Below are 17,983 nucleotides of genomic sequence, written 5' to 3'. Positions count from 1 at the left end.
GGGCCAGCTCCTTCGCAAGTTCCAGCAGCTCTTAGATAGAGAAGATATTGGGGTGGGCCAACTCAAAGCCTGACTCTAGGCCTGAGTGGTAGTTGAGTTGGTCAGCCTATCAGCTTTCCCACATCCACGTCACCAGAGCTGGCTCCCCCTCTGGCCAGGTGAGGGGTGGGACCAGCTATCCTGCTCTCCCATGCCCACGTTTCTGGTGCCAGCTCTCTGGCATGCGTGTCTTGAAAATGGCAATTTTAAAATGAAGAGAAAAAATATATTTTATCCTACAAATTTGTAATAATTTGATGTCATACTTAAAAATAAAATTCAGCCTTCCCTCCCTGCCTTGGAATCCGTACAGTTACCGACAACTCCTCTCCACTCACACCATGCACTATTTCATTGTCCGGTGGACCGTCCGATGTTTCATCTCCTCAAGTGACCTTTCTGAACCATGCAGTTTAACGAAAGACCATTGCCTTGCCGCCATCACACCGCTCTCCTGTTGTGTCGCTCATCGCTACCTGATACTGTCTTCTTTTGCTTTATGGTCACCCTATTCCCAAGTGCAAAAACCAACACTGCCTAGAGAAGGTAAATTCTATACTCAACGAACAAATTAAAGGAACTAATTTGTACTGAAAATATTAATGTGTCTCTTTTAGTTTACATTCTGATGGTGAGTTAAACACCATGACCAAAAGAGTAGCACAGAAAGGAAGGGGATTTTTTTTTTCAATTCGTAGATTTCAGTACATCATTTGGGAAACCAAGACAGACAGTGAAACGGAAACTATGGAGGGACGATGCTTACTGGCTTGCTTCCACTGCTTTGCAAATCTACTCCCCCTCCCATTTTTTTTCAGCCCTGAACCACTTGCCCAGGGAAGACACAGTGAACGGTGGGCTTGGCTCTCCCACATTAACCCTCAATGAAGAAAATGCTCTAGCTGCATGCCAACAGACCAATCTAATGGGGGCAATTCTTCAGCAGAGATTTGTACTTTCCTGATTTCTTATAAAGACATAAAATTAGAATAAGAGAAACAACAACAACAACAAAAAAAAAAAAACCCTAAGATTTAAATGGCTCTGCAAAACTGACTTGGTAAAGAACTAAATTTGTATTTTTGATTTACACATTTGGAAATACTTCGAGATTTTTGTTGTTGTTTATTGTTGATCCATGTTTCTTAAGTTAACAGTTGTGAGCCTTGTTCTAAAAAACAAATTCAGGGTTTGATAAAGAAAGATGATCGTTGTGTTTAGTTTTTCTGGTTCTCTTCTTTTTATGTAAAGCCTTATCTTAAAATGTTCATCTGCAATCAGTCTGCATTTAAATGAAATTCATAGAAATATTTCATTTTGGGGTGGGGAGGAAGGCTTGGAGGAGTGGGAGGAGGGATGAAAGGGGGATCTTTGGTTGGTGTGTAAAATGAATAAAAAAATTTTTAAATAAAATAAAAAAAGAAGTATTTCATTTTAAGATAAGCCCCATTGCTGGAAAACAACAACAATAACAACAAATCATCATGCACTTTAGATACATGGCCCAGAGGCCCCTGAGCTGGAACTGATCTAAAAGCCTCCTCCATGTCAAGTAGCTTTCATGTTATCAGACAAACCATGCAAGTTCCAAAGGAGAAAAGCAACCAAAAGTCCTGCCCATCTATAGTGTGTAAGAACCACTACAACCAGCATGATTTAATAACCATGAGGATGCAGTAGTGGCATAAATAACTTGGCAGTAACCAACAGCTCTTTAATTGGACACAACATTCACTCAATAAGAGGAAAACTATACTTGACACTGAAACATATCCAACTACCCAGGGCTAGTGAAGTCATGGACCTTGGAGGAGAAGCTATAACCAAGACTTAAATTAAAGCCTTATAATCCCTATTATACTCTCAATGTTTGTCCTTATACACACAGATAAGTGAAGTCCTTACTCACTATCAAGGAAACCTTTCTTTTCAATAGACAGAACCCAGTATAATAACCCACAACCAATAAAAATACAGAGTTGTGAACCACAATCCCAGTGGATACATCTACAAAACAACTCCTATACCCAAGGCTTAGAGAATATTCCAAAAGAGGGGTAAGAAGACTGTAAGAACAAGAGGATCGGGGAGTTTTCTGTGATACTGTGTGTCCCAGGAATATTAAGAGCTGTACCCATAAAGTCTCTCTAACATGGCCACCTAAACATGAGCTGAACAAGGACAATAGCAATTGATATCCCAATGCAGATGGAAGAAAGGTGCACAAGCTCTCCACCTTACAAGAGGAACTACAGGAAACTAAGAAATGCTGAGTGGGGAGACATGGTCTTCCCCAGGGAAGAGCACACCAATTGGTTTTCCAATACCAAATCATCAGCCCTATGTATTTAGAAATATATATGTATATGCAAAAGTGAATGTAACAACAGTGAATGAAAACTTGACTATAAATTTGAAAAAGAACAAGCAGGTTTTGAATGGAATAAAAAGAAGGGAGAAATGATGTAATTATATGATAATCTCAAATATTAAAGAAAAGAGAAGTCAATAGTTTTTATAAAAATATGAATTAAAGTGACAATAATTATAATCTCTGGGGAAGTGAGTTTGGGGATTTAACAGCCTGTTAATATTCCCATGAGACTCTAGGAAATGACTCAGAAGTGGGGGAATAGGTTGGAGTGTTACAATGTATATATTTATTAACTAACTGAGTAAGGTGAGAGTTCCTAACTCTCCGTAGGACTGTAACATTTCCTTGTGTTCCACTGCTAGCCCCTTCTTCAAAACAGGGTGTGTTATAATGCCAGGGTGGTTCAGCAGTGAAAGAGGATAAGAAAGAGATGACTGAAAGCCGCATGTAAAGATGCTTCCACCAACTTCATGTTTACTTTCATATTGATATGATGGAAAACACGATTTAGGGAGAGAAAAACTTAATACCTCACAAGGATAGAGTCTACAGGACCATGGACTTAAACTGATGGAAATAAAGTGTTGAATATTATAGGAAGGGAGACAGGCTTTCATGGACTGACACAAACTATAAACTATAAAGTAGTGTGCTCTTCACTCAAAATACTTTTCAAAAAAACTCAAGATGACATTTTTAAAAATATATATTTCTATTCACCAACCAGAAAATCACCACAACTATCATATGACTGTAGATGTTTGCAATCATGACAAGACCTCTTCATCAACCACTCTGGGAACACACAGCTAGACAGAAATTCTCACTCTTTCTAGGGTGGATCCACTGGGCAGATGCTACAGGGGACTTTCTGGCCCTAAACACAAGACTATTCTAATACAGTTGACAAAATGAACTGTGTGTTCCAAGTCCTCTTGAGGTCTTGAAGCCTTAGCTTACTTAAGCACTCATATTATGTGGAAATTTTAGACAAGATTTCAAGTATCAGAGCTGAGTTGGTTTAGACTATCTGTAAGCCTTTTTTTCAGCTTTAGGATTTAATTTTCTGTTTCAAGTATCTGTCTCCATGCTAGCTAACTTTCAGAGAGAAAGAAATAAGTCTAATTCCATTTTGAATTATGTATTGATCTCACAATATCTATTATTTATTATATATTATCACCTTAGTCTATTTTGGCTATTATAGCACAACACCATTAACAGGGTAGCTTTTAAACACTAAAAAAATTATTTCTTTTATTTTTTGAGGTTATGAAGTCTGAAACCAAGACACTGGCCTATTTGACATGTGCTCAGCAATACTTTCTGATACATAGGCCCTGTCATTGTGATATGTCTGCAAACAGCATTAGGAGCAGGTGAACTCTCATATGATGGCACTAATAATATTAATAAGGGCTTCACCTTTATGACCTAGTCACCTTCTCAGGGTCTCACCTCCAAATATTCTCCTGGGATTAGATTTTAGAGGAACAGATTTGGAGCACAGCTATTACTTAATGTTAACCTCTCTGTATATAATCTCATTGGCTTCAGGGATCAATGAGATGTAAGGGCAAGTGTTAGTTAATGTCATACTGAGAAGTGAAAATGGAAATTCAGAGATGTTGTATTGAGGGTTCTTCCAAGTAAAGCCAAATGAGGGAATGAATCTCAGATATTTTTATATTCTCTTTTAATGTCATTCTTCCTGGACACTCATTAATAAAGTTATATTACCATGTGATATTGAATTTGTACAAAATTTAATTATAGAGTAAAACATATTTCTAAATATGTCGCACAATTCCTATTACCTCATAAAAAGAAAACTTTGTGACATAAATAAAGATACAAGAAATAATGATAAAATTTTTTATTTTTCTGATTGTTCAATCCTTTGTTGACCCTTTGTTCTACTAGAATGTAAAATCAATTAAAGGAGGGATCAGCCTGCCCTAATAACTTGTTAACCACCAGGTAAAGAAGATCTACCATGGAGGCTTTCCAAAACATGTTTCTTGAGTGAATAATGAGTGAAGTGTGGCCTAAAACATTAATGCCAAACTTCTTGAATAAGCCTCATATTACAAAAGACCAGAGATTAAATATTTGTACAGAAACACACATTAAGTGTGCAATCATAAAATGTGGGTTTATGAAATGCCACAAACAGGTCATGCTATCAAGATTAAATTTGGGTAGGGCAGAGAAATGAAACAACTGTCTGCATATCACCTTTGAGCAGTTTGTTTGAAGAATACAGAAGCATGAATTTTCATAGTTAAATTGATGTTGAGCTCCGCATCTTAGTTTTGTTGTTATTTATATTGGGATGTGTCTTTTTTTTTAAAAAAATCTACCTTATGTTACTTCCCTGTTAGTTTCACTAACACTAAGAAGAGGAATGTCCATCTTGATTGTTTTTAAGGAGAGAACCATAGAAGATTCTGGTCTTGGCTGGGAGACCAATTAAATGACACAGAGATGGGAAGGAAATGATATGCAAATAGATCAAAGATAAGGGTTGGCAACTGAGCAACAGTCAAGTGGTAGGGCAGAGATGGTAAATTGAAGAGGCAAGAAAACACTACTGAATACATTCTGTGTGGATCTGCCATTAACGCCAAGGTGAAGACTGAATGAACATCATAGAGCATCTGGGTTTGTTTTTTTTTTTTTTCTGATTCATTCATTTTACCTGTTTCTAAAAATATCTGGAAAGGGATTCCTTGCTCTATAATTGACATAGTGGCTATGAGACACTGATGCTACAGGCTCAAAAGATAGCTCAGCAGGATAAGACCTCAGCTTCACTAGCCTGGCAATCTGAGACAACCAGAGTCTGATCCCTGGATCCCAGGTGGAAGGAGAGAAAGGATTCCAGAAAGTTGTCTTTTGTTATCTATATACACACCTGCGTGTGTGTGGGGGCACGCGCACACACAATAATCATCATACACACATACTCACACTCTATCACACACACATACACACACACACACTAGCATCATCATATACACACAACCACACAATAATAAATATAGCCGGGCGGTGGTGGCACACGCCTGTAATCCCAGCACTCGGGAGGCAGAGGCAGGTGGATCTCTGTGAGTTCGAAGCCAGCCTGGTCTACAGAGGTAGTGCAGGACAGGCTCCAAAGCTACAGAGAAACCCTGCTGTGGGACGGTCTGTATGTCAAATTGCTCTGATTGGTCAATAAGTAAAACACTGATTGGCCAGTGGCCAGGCAGGAAGTAGGTGGGACAAGGAGAGGAGAATTCTGGGAAGCAGAAGGCTGAGGCGGAGAGACACTGCAGCCGCAGCCATGACCAGCAGCATGTGAAGACGCCGGTAAGCCACCAGCCACGTGGCAAGGTATAGATTTATGGAAATGATTAATTTAAGATAAAAGAACAGTTAGCAAGAAGCCTGCCACGGCCATACAGTTTGTAAGCAATATAAGTCTCTGTGTTTACTTGGTTGGGTCTGAGCGGCTGTGGGACTGGCGGGTGACAAAGATTTGTCCTGACTGTGGGCAAAGCAGGAAAACTCTAGCTACAAAACCCTGTCTCAAAAAACCAAAAATAAATGAATAAATAAATAAATAAATAAATATAATTATGCTGAAAATGTTTTTAATTATATATTTAGAACAACCATTTTAGATGCCTAAAGTACTTCTTGCTCTGTTCATGAAAATTTAGCAAGCTTTCAGTTCACTTGTAATTATCACTTTAAAACTAAATATCATCTCCCTTCCTTTCCACTTCTGTTTCTATATGCTTTACATAAGTTTCTTTTTTCTAAATAATGCCATAATCCAGGAGGATGCTCTTTCAAGAAGATAACTGGACTGGCTGTGGTAGCATATTCCTTTAACCTCAGCATTTGGAAGGGAGAGGCTGTGAGTTTCACGCCAATCTGGTCTTCGTGGTGGATTCCAGCCCAGCTAAGGCTACAAAATGAGATCTTGTCTAAGTAGAAAGAAAAGAAAAATTTAAAAGATGTTTGAAATGATACATTAACATAAATCTAACAAGTCAGAAATCAAGGGAGGAGACAAGACAAAAGGAGGCAAAGGATCAGTCACAAATAGGAGGTTGGATGTTTAAAAAAACAACAACAACACATGAGGCTCATATTTCTCAAAAATAACTGGACTTCCAGTCTTCATTGCATTTAAGACACAAATTGTAGATATTCTGGCCACTCCTCAACACAGATGCATTGCATTCTCTCTAGTGCCAGAACACAGCAAGTTCCGTGAGTCAGAGAGCTGACTCGAGAAGAGGTGTGTGGGATCTAGAGAGAGTGGAATGATGCTGAGAGCTGGGTGGTGCTAAGGAGCATCTGCAGAGAGCATCTGAGAGGATGAAGTGATTGGTGGGAGAAATGAAGCAATTGCACCACTTCGGAGAGAGAAGAGTGATTTGGTGGAGGTTGGTTCATGGTCTGGCATTGTTGGAGTGGGTTGATTTGGTTGATGTGAATAAGTAGTGGGTCCCTCTCTCTGGGGGGACTCTGTGATGTCTTAGTCTGAGTATTAGGAAGCTTTCTTCAAATCAGGATGGGTTTTCCTTCTGTCCCCTTCAGTATGTTTCTCTTTCTCTTGACATCCCATTGTTAATCTTCTTTCAAACTGAAGAATATGGGAAAATTCTATTTGATATTTTGGGCATCAGTGAGCCAAGGAAAGCTAGGAACAAGGCACTTGCTTGATCTCTGAAACCACCTCAGAACACAACTGATTTCTTACTTAAAATGTATTGCTACAGGAAACCAGTAGTATAGGGAAATATATGTAAAAATGGAGAGAATTGTTTACAGAGCTTGGCAAGCTATGAGAGAATTTCATCTATCATAATTATCCTGTAGACATTTATACTGTATTTACAATGACCCAGATATTACTCTGGGTGCTATCCACATTAACTCAGACCTCCCATGGTAGATGGTATAATTTTCCCCATTTATCAAATGAAGACAAAATTTAAATTGTCCATGAGATCCAGAAACCAGGAGACATTCCCTTCAGAAAGAAACATAATGTGTACATAGACATCACTGGAGGACAGAGCAATTCTCTACTTAAAAACAGGGGAGAAAACATGCAACAACAGAAATGAACATTTGAAAGTCAAAAATAGGAGCATTTTATTTCAGATATGAGTTATCTAGTTACATTTAGAAAAGTAATTTTAGCTTAGCTCGTCGTTTTTCAATTTTGACATTTAATCAGACAGAATTTCTACGCATTGTACATCTTAAACTCCATCCTTCACTATTTTTCTGTTCCTGGGCATCCTTTTCATGTTAAAGTGTTAGCTAGACTTTGTTCAGTCGGAGTTAGAATGACAACATTGTCTGTGTCCCCTGGGAGCCGATCAACATGAGATTTGGTTTGGAGTCATGTGGATATAAAACATTTTTACTTTTCTATTTTATATGTTCTCATTCAAAGCATACATTTTTAGGAAATTTCTCAGTGAAAGCTCTGAAAGTCGGAGGTGATGGGGATATAATTAAGGATGTCGGTAGAACAGAACATTGTCCCTTGATAATGCTCAGAGTTCCTGTGGGAAACACAAAGGGGCAACCGTGGAAGCAGGAGGTGTCCATTCACCGACAATGCCTTATAACAATTAATTTGCTTTTAGTATACAACCGATGAATGCAAGGGTAATTACGGTGCCTGCAGATTACGAGTCATTGTTCTCCTGGCTCCTTTCTTCTAGACTGGTACAAATCACAGTTGGCAGCTGCTTGCTGCCACACTTTATATTTCCAGCTAAAGTTTATGTCTACTGTTCTGTGTACCACGCTTTTCCTTTTTTTCCCTGCATCTTCTCTCTTTCTCAGTTTCCCCCCATCCTCTTCTGCTTGGCCTCTTCTACTCTTCTACTGATTTTACATTTGCTTACCTACAGTAGCTTAGAGGGGCTTTTCAAACCTGACTATAGACCACAGTCAAAGGTGTATTTAAGCATTAATAATCCCCGTTCAGCCCCACTCCCACAAGATTCTGATCCAGAAATATTCCACTACACCAATGGAAATCATCAGCCAACTATTGGCTTCTGATTGGATAATTGCTTGAAGACAGCTTTCATGACCCACAGTTTATACTATTTTAATTACCTCAGTCAGTTTTCAATTGAGTGTTCCAGAGAAGAAGAATCACCAATGTGCAAAATTCTATGCCATCCACAGTAGAGCCAATGAAGTACGAAGTCCTACCTGCTTCCTAAACCATCAGTAGCTCTTAAGTCTTGACACAATGCCTTGTTACAGGATTTTCAGCTTCCCTGTTATTTTAATGAATACATCATGCAAAAGCTTGTGGGTCTGCTGCACAGAGAGGCACTTGCAAGAAGCATGGCTATGATGACCACCTCTTTCAAACCCATTGGCAGAAGAAAGAAAAAAACCCTCTGGATGAAGGCACAGCCAGCAACTGTTTCAGAGACTCCAGCATCTAAGCTGAAACCCAACACAAGGAAGATGGCAGTATGCCTCAAAACTCCCCTTCCCATGCCTGTTCCAAAGTAGGAAATGGCCATCATGACTTCTATGTCTCTGATACCTCAGAATTAACAATGAGAATTATTTCAATGTATCATAAAAGTCTCCTGGGTTTCCAGGTATTGAATTTCTATTATATTTCATCAAAATAAAGATGTTTGTGTCTTTTCATGATATAAAACTAATGATTAGTTATGTTCATTGCTTTTTAAAAATAGGGAATTAAAAATTAAGAAAATTAAACCCACAAAATATTTATCCACTAAAAATTCCTATTTCTACTGTAATCATGATTTATGAGCAGCAATGATCAGAATGTCCAGTTCAATATAGTTACTTAAAAATTGTTTTGTTGCAGGACTGTTTTTCTGGATCTCTAAATAGCTTATTCAATTTGAAAAGTAAAGTGATAAAATCTGATAATTACATTTATACTTTGTATATATCTTTTGCATATCCTTCTATATAATATGTATATGATACAGGCACACACACACACACACACACACACACAGGCTACAGAGTGAATCTCACCCATAAAGTGCTTCACCAACAAGCTTAGTAACCTAGGTTCAGTCCCTGGCACTGACTAAATGTGGGAAATTGAGGAAATCCTGAGTAAATGTATATTATTGACCAGGACTAATGCCTCAGACCCATGGGAACTGACAAAGCCTTCCTTGGGCTAGGCTCAGGAAATTGTCAAAGTCTTCTCTGATTCCTGTGCCAATGTGGGAAGTATATACAAAACTAAGAGCCACTGCTTCCTCCTCCAAAATGTTTACTGCCTGAGACTGCTCCCCAACAGGTAGGTATACCCCATTGTGGCTTGTAGCAGGAATCTTAAAAGTTCTTATTAATAAAATCAAGCCCAGTGCCGGTTATTGGGGTGAATACTGGAAGATCAGAGAAGCAGAACAAGCCACAGCTAACCCCACCTCGCCAATTCCTCAGCTGGTCTTGTTTCCTCAGACTGGAAGCCTCTGAGTCCTTATCTGGAATGAATCTCAGCTGAACTGTTGCTAAAAGCCTAAAAGCTTAACCAGCTCTAGTTCCTGGTTTTCATGCCTTATATACCTTCCTGCTTTCGGGCATCACTTCCTGGGATTAAAGGTGTGAGTCACCATGCCTGGCTGTTTCCAATGTGGCTTTGAACTCACAGAGATGTATGTCTGCCTCCAGAAGGCTAGGATTAAAGATGTGAGTGCCACCATTTTCTGGCCTCTAGTGCCTAGTTTCTAGCCATGTCTGTCTAGTGGCTGTTCTGTTCTCTGACCCCAGACAAATTTATTAGGATGCACAATATATTGTGCAACACAATATCACCACAGTGGCTAGCTAACCTCTCCTCTCCAGCTGGAGGTAAGATACACACTGAGATTCCAGGTTATCAGGCAGTTTGTTCTGCTCCTTCAGCATGAGCATGGCCACTCAATCCAAGCACTTCTGGGTGTGTGTCTGTCCCTTCTTCATTTCCTGTTGCCCTAGTCAACATTCCAGGACCAAGGGGTATTGGAAATTCATTCATAATACAGAGCATTTATGACCTATTATGTAACATTTCTCCTACTCTTGAACACCTAAAGTATTTCTCATTTCCTACTGTTATAAACAGAATACTTATAATTTTATTGCTGTATGCTGTGAATGTGTTGCTCAGATTGATTGATAAATAAAAAGCTAATTGTCCAGTAGCCAGGCAGGACATATAGACGGGACAAGCAGAGAGGAGAATTCTGGGAAGAGGAAGGCTGAGTTAAGGTAGACACCAGTTGCTGTCCAGGGAGCAGCATGTAAAAGCACATGAGTAAAGCCATGGAACATGTGGCAACATATAGATTAACAAAAATGGGCTGAGTTTAAATGTAAAAGCTAGTCAGTGCTAGGCCTGAGCTAATGGCCGAACAATTTTAATTAATGTAAGATTATTTTATAAGCGGCTACGGGGTCTGTGGGGCTGCGCATGACCAGAGAAAACATCATCTACATTTTATAATGCATTTTCTTTACCAAGTTGCTTACAACATAACCTACAAATATCAAACCAGTCAAAAGTCCAGCAAAAATATTTAGGGGCCCTTGAAGTCTCACTCCTACCAGAGGCACTATTGACCCTTGATGGACGCTTAGAAAGAGAGAGTCAGTTTTCATCATGGGGAAGACCCCCAAAAGATTTCTCATAGTCTGGTGGATGGTCCATACCAATTCAAATGCTAGCAGTGCTATGTAGTTATTTTAAAAAAGAAAAAGAAAAAGAAGTTGATGAAGTTGGGAGGGGAGTCTAGGAGGGCCCTGAGAGGGGGAAGAAAGGATGGAATGATCAAAAGACATTGTTTACATGTATGGAATTTTCACAGAATAAGCATTTTTTTAAAGATTTCCTCAATATAAATTTTAATAGGAAAATTCCCGAACCCTATTTAAATTTTATGGGCCTGCTTGCTCTGTGGACATTTCCACTGACCTTCTGAAATGTACTGTTCATTCCCTCAAGATATCTGAGCTGCATCAGGCTCCCTAGAATCTCCTGTTCAGCTCTTGTTCTTACAACTGAGCTGTGAAGAGTTCTTGGTGAATCCTGAGTAGTTAGTCCTCATTTGGGGCACCACTGCTTACCAAAGCTAGACCATCAATCCCATGGCCCAAATCCTATTGACATAAGACACAATTCAGCAAAGACGGGACATTAGCAAAGGACTGTAGAATGGCCAGAGTAGCAAAGAATTTAAGCCTAAAAACTGTCCGGCTCCTCTTTTTGCAACAGGAATCCCTTCCTCCCATTTTCCAGCAGATTCATCCCTGGACACAGCCATGTTATCTCCTGCATGAGAATGGGAGTCAGCAGAGGGGCCTTATGAAAATGTGATTATGTAGACCCCATTCTGACTAAGTAAATTGGAATCCTTGGGAAATAAATCCAAGAAATGAATATTTTTTAAAGTTCCTTTTCTTAATTCTATTGTGCAGTCAGGTAAGAAATAACTGTTTTTGATGCTTCATTAAGTCTTTTATTTTCCATTTTATTTTTTGGCTTGTCAGTCAAAATTACACACTGCTTCTTGCTTTTAGAAGTCAAGAGGTTTCTTACTGTTTTTTTCTTTTTTGCTACACACACACACACACACACACACACACATACACACACTTACACACTACCTCAAAACACAATCTTTTCATGCCTAAAAACTTGTTTTTTCTAAATAATAAATGAAGTTTTCTTCTATCAAAAAGCCTATTATTTTGTAAAGTACATGGTTAAAGCTCAGTCACCTTCAAGTGATGATTTTTTCACTTTTCCTACTTATCATTTTAGGATATTTAATAACAAAAAATATATACTTCAAGAAGATCCCGTGATGTTTGTTTGTGGTGTCAGTGGATGGGAAAAACAAAACAAAAGAAAACAAAAGAACAGATGAGCTTGAAAAACGTTCAAATGATCTTTAGGTCTCTATACCCAGCCATCAGACTGTGGGTTCTGACTACCCTAGAGGATTTTTACATGAATAACAAAGAACTGGGATATGTTCCATAAATGGATGCTTGCCCATCCTTATAGCATACATTAAACCAGCTGTCCAAAGTCTGAATGCTAACATGTATGCCCCGCCAGTGCCTACTGCATACTCCACATGGTAGTTACACAGCTCCTATTTACTGTTAAATCTTCTCATGTTTATGGAACAATTGGATTTATGCCATCTCAAAAAAAAATATATCTTTGCAATGTTAATGATAGAACCCACGTCCTTGTACTTGATAAGCATCCTCTTACTTCGATGAGTCTTTGGCCTCAAAAGACAGTTATAAATTAATTAAAATAAAAAGTTGTAAGTTTTAATGACAAATTACAACAGCATAGTGTAGCACAAATTGTTAGAAGATCTTATTAATAAAAACAAACCTGGAGCCAGGTATTGGGATGAATGCTGAAAGATCAGAGAAGCAGAACAAGCCACAGCTACCTCACCTTGCCAATTCCTCAGCTGATCCTGTTTCCTCAGACTGGATGCCTCTCAGCTGAACTGTGCTGCTCAAAAGCCTAAAAGCTTAACCAGGCAAAAGCTTCTAGTTTCTGGTCTTCGTGCCTTATATATCCTGCCATCACTTCCTGGGATTAAAGGCTCTTGTTACCATTCCCAGCTGTTGCCAGTGTGGCTTTGAACTCACAGAGATCCAAACAGATCTCTGCCTCTGGAATGCTAGGATTAAAGGCATGTGCTACCACTGCCTAACCTCTATGTTCAATACTATGGCTGTTCTGTTCTCTGACCCCCAGATAAGTTTATTGGGGTGCACAATATATCAACCATAGCATGGAGTCAAAGCAATGTGCTTTGGTTCACTCTAAACTTATAATAATACTCTATAATGCAAGGTCACAACAGGTGGTGCTTTACAAAATAACATGTATTTTGTGTCCTGAAGCTTAAGCAGAAGCAGCCACTGGAAGGTAGCAGTAGTAAAAGGCTGTCAGTAGTTTTACAGTGATATCTACTTGCCTGAGAGACAACTGGCCCTAGCAGAAAAATCAAGAAAAAGTTCAAAACTGATTTATTCAAAGGGACTGGGAGAGCTTTCATACACCTAATTGCATAACACAAAATGTTGAGTGTTCAGGGGTGACAATTCTTCATAACTAATGGACCCATATGCAACCTTTGTTCTGGGTCTTTCCACATATTTCTTTGCCCTGTCCATGCAGGAGAGACCCCTCAGTGAGAGTTTCTAGACTCTTTTCTTTCCATTTTTAGAGAAGGTCTTATAGGTCCTGGATGGTATCAAATTCCCAATGGATTGGAGAATGACTTTAAAATTCTGCACACACCACCATATGATTTTGATTTTTAATGCTGTGCTGGAAATCAACCCCAGATCTTTATGCATCCTCTATAAAAATTCTACCAGTTGAGCTGCATCCTCAGCCCCAGAATCACAGGCTCTAGAGACATCACCAGGACAGTAAATATCAGTTACCATGCCTATCTGGAGAATGTAAGTGCTCTGTTTCACTCATATAAAGTAAATGCTTATATTTCCTAAGATCTCTGAAGCTGTCAGCCTCTTCCAGCCACTTCACACATTGTCTTCTGTTTATCTTACAGAAATCACTCCATCTTTCAGTCATTTCAAAACTATGCTTTGGGGTCTGTTACATTAAGGGTGCTTTGGAATCATTCTGTTATAGGACTGTAAATCAGCTGCCTCAAGTGGCCTCTTAAATGTTTGAAAAGAAGAAAAGTTAGAAAATTAACAGAAATTATTATCTGGAAATCTTGGCTCTAAGGTAATAAAATAATGAAAATATAATTTATACACTTGTATCTATGATATATATATATACATATGTACACAGTATATATCACCTAAACATAAAGTAATTCCTAAAATTTATTGATGACTATTTGAGTATACAAGAGGCTGCTAATATTGGAAGATGCATACATATTTGTGTATATATATATAAACAAAAAGTAATTTCTAAAAGTTTATTGAAGGCTTTTTGAATACAAGAGATTGCTACCATATATGTTTTGAGTAATTTCAATAAGACAAGGAGCCCTTCTTCATGTTTTTGCTTGCACATGGAAGCTGAAGGTTGCTTTTACAGAAGTGAAGAGAACTGCTTACCAGAGCCTGAGAATAATTCATGCAGGGAATGTAGATGAGATGATTAAAGATTTCAGAGACACGGGCAGATAGGAGAAAAGAAATGCAATCTCTTATATCACAGAAGGAGAGTTGACATTGGCAGTAATTAATTGTATATTTCAAAATTATTAGTAGATATGGAGTTTGAATACTTCGATTTTCCCCCCAAAGAGGAAATAATGAATGTTGGAGATAATACTCCAATTACACCGATCCAATTACATCTGATCAAAACATCATGTATGCATGTGGTAATGTGTCACAGTGTACCACATAAGTATGTGTAATAATTATCCAGCAAAAAAATTAACTTGTAATAAAAATATGATATTTCTTATATGTGGGGAAGAATATATTACTTTTAATCAACTGAATTTTTTTGTTTAGATGCTTCTTATGTTAAGAGTATTCATTCTTTTGTATAATATTCTGAAGGTATCTGCATAAGAAACAACTTTTTTCTAAGCTTTCCTCTCCATTACTTCTTTCAAAATCTTGTATTCACAATCCACAGAATAGTAAAGGAAATCTGGTAGTAACAAAAATAGGTGAAAGAGGTATAAATAGTGTTTTTCAAAAACATCAAATATTCAGATACTCATCCTTGGAAATTATCTCCAGATTCCTTTGCCATTTCTTAACTTTTAATTTTTATAGGGTGACAGAGTTCATATAAGATGGTCTTTCAGAGATGCTACTCTATTTGCACTCCCCAAATTGACTCCAAATTAACTAGTATGTGAAGTTTTCTAAACCCTAAAACATAGAAATCAACCAAAAGGATCTTTCCATTTTATATTCATTTCAACTCACAAATTAAACAATCACCAGAAACTCTTTTGGCATATTATTCACTTGTCAGGTCTGTGACTTCATTCTCTTAGTTTTTTCTCTCTATAACTTTTAGTCTTATGATCAAATTTTGAGATACTGTCTTCTTCTTCTTCTTCTTCTTCTTCTTCTTCTTCTTCTTCTTCGGAGATACAAAATATATACAGTTAAATTCTCTGAGCAAAGATGGTCACAATTTCTCTTTGTAATTATTTATTCTTAAAATACAAGACAACTGGCAATGAGAAACAAAATTAAAGCATCTTATTATCTTAAAATGAAATCCTCATAAAAAGACAGCGCTGAGGAGAAGGAGAGTGGCATCACGGGCCAGACAGAAGAAGGAGAAGATGAATATGACATGCTAAAAAAAAAAGGTACCACCATGTGGTAAAGCACAGATGAAAAATATGGGTTTATTTAAGCTGTCAAAGCTAGTTAGAAACAAGCCTAAGCTACTGGCCCAGCATTTATAATTAATATAAGTCTCTGTGTGGTTACTTGGGAGCCAGTTGACAGAACAGAGGTGACTGGTGGTCCTAATAGAAAAACCTCGCCTGCAGTTTGAGATAGTTCTATCATTATTTTCTAGAGAGGATCTTTATCTGAAGCTCAGGTTGACTGTGAAGTTGTGTTCCTCCTTCTAGAGCTTCCAAAGCCCTAAGATTGTAGATGCCCATCATCATGCCTGGCTGATAAGGCAACATTTTTTTAACAATTGAAAATTATTCAGATGTGATAAAATTTTAAAAGATTTGAGATTAACTTTCTTCCTCCAGCACCTTCCCCATTTCTTCTTCTTCATCTGTCTTTTGTGCCAGTCTTATGCACATTGTCTATGCAGTCCATGATTCAAATTCAAAGCTATTTACTGTGGACTTCTGGGTAACAATTCACATCCACAGGCCATCCTATAGTTTTCCAAAAGCAGAATGAATTCCATCTGTTGTTAGAGAGTGTCCTTTATTTTGGTCATGGTATGAATTTGCCTTTAACTTCTAAATCCTCCATTATTTCTGTACATAAAGTCATGTGACTACCAAAGGAATTTCTAAGGTTCATTTCCCAAGCTGTGGCTTTTGGGCTACAGTGGGTGGAAATATAAATAGACAAAAGATAAAACATGACTGATAAGGAGAGCATCCCCAGAAAGTTTCCTGTAGTCACACTGTTTAGCTTACCCTTTTAAGGATTTGCTCTCAGTTAGACAGGGAATTCAGCCAAGGCATGAGGCTCACAGCACAGTGTGCTGTTACCAGCTTTTCTGATGTTACCCTTGTGCCTTAACTCTGAAAATATTACAGTTCACATTTGCACCGTGTTCACTACTATAGCAGCACCAAACAATGAGTAAACCAGTGATCAGACAGACAGATCAGCAGTCAGGCAGACAAATGGATAGGTTTGGAAATATATACATACATACATACGTACATATGTACACACATATATATTCGGAGAAGGAAGCTTTTTGTTTTAGTGCAAATTCCATTCTAAGGATATCTGAACTCCGACATTCATAAACAATGACAAAAAGAAAATCTCCTGCAGAATATCTTTAGGTTCTTTGCCTCTCTTTAACCTGGAAGCCAAGACAGAACTATGGGAAGTTGCTTGTTGAGACTGCTCTCTGAGCTACTCTAAAATCTATTTCTTTTATAAAATATTTTATTTTTTAAAGTTATTTGTATATTGTGTGTCTGTGTGTGGATATATGCCCATGAGTACATGTGCCTGGGCTGGAAGAAGGTGTTCAGGCCCTGGAGCTGGAATTACAGGCAATTGTGAACTGCCTAAAGTAGATGCTGGAAATTCAAGCCGGTCCTTTGCAGCAGCAGGAAGTATTCATACCAACTGATATCTCTGCAGAACCTCAAAAACTCTTTTCAGTTAGCATTAGTATTCCTGTTCCCAAATTACAGAACATGCCCTTGGCCCAATGCCTACCTCAAGGCAAATTGCCTCAATTTTCTGGATTCCCACATTGTGTTTGTACAGCAATGTAGAATTCCTAATTGAAGTAGGAAAAGGGAAATTGGGTTAAGAAAATCAACCAGATTTGAACTCACAACTATGGGAATTGATAGGGAATAGGGAATCAATAGTGATTCTAATGGTTGTTGTGTATAAGTAGTTACTGGGGAGCTTTGGAATACATGTATGTTTCTTTTTAAAAAATGACTTCAGACACTATTGGTCCACTGAGAAAACTGAGTGACTGCAATAATCTACTTGAGCTGCATCAATATTCGATATTGTTAGTGCATGTGAAATTAAAGAAAGATTAAATAGTAACTCAGTTGCTCCTTAGATTTCCACTCACCTCTCTCTATTGGCAGCATCACATACTCAGATACAAGAGACTTCGATGGGATCAATAGGTCTTCATAATATTGGCCATTCAGGACTTTCTTGGGTCAATCAAAATGGTTATCAAAGTCTCCTATTATTTCTTTATTTCTGCACTTAGCAGATTACAAAGCATTTTAGTATAAGTATATGATCACTTGAGGGGCAGAATAATACTTTGGATTAGGTGTGCACTCACATGCAGATACTGAG

Source organism: Peromyscus maniculatus, chromosome 22, assembly GCF_049852395.1.
Source record: "Peromyscus maniculatus bairdii isolate BWxNUB_F1_BW_parent chromosome 22, HU_Pman_BW_mat_3.1, whole genome shotgun sequence".
In the NCBI taxonomy this organism is placed as follows: Eukaryota; Metazoa; Chordata; class Mammalia; order Rodentia; family Cricetidae; genus Peromyscus; species Peromyscus maniculatus.
The sequence above is the reverse complement of the archived record's forward strand: the minus strand, read 5'-3'. Positions refer to the sequence as shown.